The sequence below is a fragment of the Plecotus auritus genome (assembly GCF_963455305.1).
Source record: "Plecotus auritus genome assembly, chromosome: 8".
In the NCBI taxonomy this organism is placed as follows: domain Eukaryota; kingdom Metazoa; phylum Chordata; class Mammalia; order Chiroptera; family Vespertilionidae; genus Plecotus; species Plecotus auritus.
In genome coordinates this window covers 105,356,009-105,360,537 of record NC_137782.1, presented here as the reverse complement: position 1 = coordinate 105,360,537, position 4,529 = coordinate 105,356,009, and the positions used below count along the sequence as shown (strand labels likewise).

General features: G+C 45.8%; 1 pseudogene across 1 annotated transcript; it reads left to right on the top strand.

Moving 5' to 3' along the window:
* The first annotated feature begins 227 nt into the window (after nucleotides 1-227).
* Nucleotides 228-795, top strand: LOC308256639 (proline-rich protein 3-like; annotated as a pseudogene). Its single transcript has one exon. The product of its transcript is annotated as a proline-rich protein 3-like (transcript).
* Nucleotides 796-4,529: the final 3,734 nt, after the last annotated feature.

Here is a 4,529-nt window from a genome sequence, read left to right as displayed (position 1 = left end):
AATGCAAATTCCTTTCACTCCAGTGCTGTGAGTGTTCTGGTGATTTCAGCCTGGTCAAACACAGTGCTATAATATCTTTATATGATTTTCTAGGTCTTTGATTGAATAACTTTGATAACAGTAGCTACTTTGGCAAATGCAGAATGACTGGAAACCTTAAGGCTTTAGGGAACATTTGTGCTATTCAGAAACTTTAACTTAAAAGTTTTTAATAGGCCGCCACCAGGATGCTGATGCTGCAACAGAAGCAGCAGACTCAGCTGGGGCCGCTGCCCCAGGTGCCCGAGCGGGAAGAGGCTGGGGACGAAGGCGACGGGAGGCCTGCGGGACCACCCAGCCTTCTAGGGCCTCCCCCCATGGCCAGTGGGAAGCCTGGTGAACCCAAGTCAGCTCTTTGCAGAGGTCCCCAAGGATCAAGGGGAATGATGTTTCCACCACTGCTGAGTCTTCCACCTCCTCCCCGGGGCAGAGACCCAGTGTGGGGAGGCTGAGGCCCAGGTCTCGCCCATATGGGAGGTTCCTGGGCGGCTGGCGGCGGAGGGGTCAGTGCTGAGCCTCTTTTTCCTGGGCCAGACCAAGGTAGTCCCCCCAGGGGAGGCTTTCACAAAGAACAGACATCCTTGAAGGCTAAAAGCTGGTCGCTTGTCAAGAATGCCTGCCCCCTCGAGGATGAACCCCGGTTATGGAAGATAAATCTAAAGGCCCATCCTGCCGACACTTTGCCAAAAAGGCCACTGTGGGTGTGAGGACCTCTGTGCCTTCCACCTCCCAGGCGGCAAGGGGCCTCCTCTGTGAGACTGCCTTCCCGGTGGAGCTGGAGGGAGCCCCGGGACCTAGCGGCAGTGCATCCCCACGCCCTCAGTCGGTAACACCCTCCCCATTTGGGGTTCAGACTCCTGTTTTGTCACTGGGGTAGGTGGGCACTCTTTCTGCTGACCCGGCCTCCGGAGCCTCGCCTTCAGGCCCCCATCTCTGCTCCCTCGCTGCCTCCTGGGCCCTGCCGAGCAGGAGGGGACTGGGTGCCTCCTCTCGTGCGTGCATCTGTCCACCAGCCGCGGAGCCGCCCTGAGTCCCGAGCCTGGAGCAGTGTCCCCCCACTCCCTCCGCTGCTTGTTGCCAGTCCCCCTTGTGCGAGTCCTGCCCCCAGTGGGGCAGGGAGGGCAGGAGGCAGCTGCAGTGTCAGGAGTGGGAGCTCTGCTCTCAGGGGGCAGTATGGTGACAGAGCTGGTCCTTCACGTGGCAAAGCACCTTTATGTGGCTTGTGTGGTTGGGTCCTTGTAATGCACGGATCCCGGAGGTGCTGTGATCTCACACTTTGCAAACATGGCCCTAGGGAGGCAGGAAGAATGGGGGAAGAGGAGCTCCGGGGGCTCACAGCCAGAAGTGGGCGGAGCTGGTACCTCTGGCTCTGGGAAGCTGGGGGCTGTGAATGCTGTGCGGGGTGAACACACCCCGTAGCCTGTCTCAGTGTCTGAGGCATTTCTGGGGCTTCTCCACACTAGAATGTTTCTGCCCAAATGAGTGAGGCTGGGGTGCCTCTAGGGGCCTAGTCACTAAGCTCTCCCCACCCCCCAACAAGGGAGCATGGGAATTTCCCGCCCTGATCCCCCATTCTTCTGGTGCCACTTTTTCTGGGTTTGACAGGGGCCCAGGAGGTGTGCTCTAAGCCTCTGGTGGGCCTACCCCATTTCCTCCACAGCAGTGCGCCTTGGCCCAGTCCCAGAGGCCCCAGGCCTTCCCTGCAGATTCTGTGAGCTTCACCTCCCACTCTGCGCCCTGCCGCCTGTTGTTTTTTGTGAAAACAGCAGTGAGCAGACACAGTCTTGAATTGGCACTGAGGACAAGGGTCAGGAGTTGTGTGGACAAGAGAGAAAGTGAGAGCCGTTGGAGAACTGAAAATGAATTTTTTAACGTTTTTTATATTAGTAATAAATGCAGTGGAAACAAAAAAAGCTTTTAATAATGTGGAATAATGTAAAAGACCACAAGCCCCTTACCCAGTATCTGGATGGTTAACCTCTGCCTATCAATGCTTCCATTTCTTAGTTCTGGGACCATGAGCAGATTATTTCTCTTAGCTTTAGTTCTTTTTTTTTTTTTTAATTCTCACTCGAGGATATGTTTTTATTGATTTTAGAGAAAGAGGAAGGGGAGGAAGAGAGAGAGAGAGAGAGAGAGAGAGAGAGAGAGAGAGAGAGAGAGAGAGATCAATAAGAGAAACATCAATCATTTGCCTCTGGTACACACCCCAACCAGGGATTGAACCTGCAACCTAGCTAGGTATGTGCTCTGATCAGGAATCGAACCCGGTTTTGATGTACAGCACAATGCTCCAACGGAGCCATCTGGCTAGAGCAGTTTTAGATTCTTAATAATACTGATTTTATGTAGATTCAATTATATCAAGAATATTTTTGTTCCATTTCTACACTTCTCAAATAGCTGAGAAGAACAGTTTGGAAAAATACAACAGATTTGAGTCCACCATTTAGCTTTCACTAGCAGGTGTGTATTCGTGAGGAAGCATATTCCTTCTTTCTGTTTTATTATTGTGCATGTGCGTGTGAGCATGGGTGTGTGTGGAAGAGATGAATAGTAACTTACACATAAGGTTTAAGATGTTTCAAAGCCAGAGGCAAATAGTAGTTAGGGGCATATTATTTCCCTTTTATTTTCTTTCCATTTGGCTTCCCTGAACCCGGCAATGGAAGTGGGAAGCTTTGCACGGGGGTAGGTGGAGGCAGGAAGGAAAACTGTCGGAATGCATCTACTACACAGCCTCATGTAGAATGCAATGAGATAGCACTTGCAGATTCTCCCTGGAACCGAGTGGACAGGATCCTTTACTTTTGTGACCCTGAGTTTCACCATCTGTAGAACGGCTTCTCCTTCAGATGCTGCTGAGTGCACCAAATGCAGAAATGGGAGAGAGCTCCCAACAAAAGCACCACAAAAAGAGAAGAAACCACTAGCAATGTATCTGCAGCAACTATTGCATTGCTCACGACTGGTGCCCAGAAAATAATAAGATGTAACCTCCACTGTGCATATTCATTTGTACTGAAATATTTTGGATTGTTCCCACAGTGCTCTATACTCCGACTTACTAACCTTTTCTTATTTTCCCTCTCAACATGCCACCTCTGCTGTGGGCCGTTCTAGTTCCTTCTCTTGCCCAATATATGTGGCCCAGCCACTTCCCCCACCAAGATTGGTGTATTTCTCTGAGCAGGAGACACTTTCCAATCTGGCCTGTGCTCACACACATATTAACCTAATTGGACTTCCTTCCATCTGGACTGCTCTACCACTTTGAGTCTACATCACATAAGTAAACACTTAATTATATTTTAAATGTATAATGAAGCAATGCATCCAGCCTGGCCCCACAAAAAAAAAAGATTTATTTTAGTGATAGAACAAGTGAGAAAAAAAGAGAAAAAGTGATTTCTATTAAGTGGGGCCTACCTAACCAGAAGCAGGCCAATCAACCATGCAATTTGTATTTCTGTTTCCTTCTCATTTCCTGAGGGCAAGTGTATATGCTACTCCCTTGATGATGTCAAGTAGTGAGTAGTCATAAATCATGAGTGACGTGCTGAAGCCAAGCTTTTTAGGGTTGGCAGAAGAATGACCGGAGGATTATTTTCAGCAGTATCCACAAAATAAAGACACTATTGAGAAAAATCTAGAAAAAAGGGGATATCTTTGTCAGATAGTATTTTAGCAGATGTTGTTCAGGAGTGAATAGGGAAAATGCCAATATATTTTTAGTAACTGAGATCATTTGATTGGGATAAATAACTGCTGACACAGTTTTAGTTTTCTAAATATTTCTTCTGTGTATATAACTAAGACTAAAACTCTAAAAGATGTTTTAAAAATGTAAACATAACATAATTTAAACATCTTAGTTATTTATTCCACTATTTGAGAAGTAGTCTAATATATTGAAAGACTGTGGATTTTGAAATTCTAACTTTTGTATTTATTAGTTGTCTGACTGAAAGTAAAAGTTCAATTTTGCTAAATTTATACTTCTTTGCTATAAAATAGAAATAATAACGACCACCACATTATTAATGAGGACTGGCATGAAGAAGCAATGGAAAACTGAGCCTATGCTATCTGGTGCTTCTGTAAGTATCAAACATGTTAGTATCTCCTTCCTTCTCCTTGTTGGGATTCTAAGTATTTATCTTAATGATGCAGCTCATACAAGATGAAAAAATCCTAACATTATAGAAGAACTTATTATTAGAATTAATTATTTGGAATTGCTATTAGATTCTGAAACACATTATTTTCATTATAACTGACCACTGATTTAGCAATAAAAATGATTTAATAATTTATAGCTCATCCACAATGTAAAAGAGATATCACAAAATAATAGTAAGACAGTGCTCTCTAAAGAGACATAAACTATAAAATGCAAAGACATTTTAATCTGTTCTGTGAAAGTATGACCCAAGAAATAGCCATATAACACCCTGACATCCATCAGATTTTAAGTTTCACACACACAC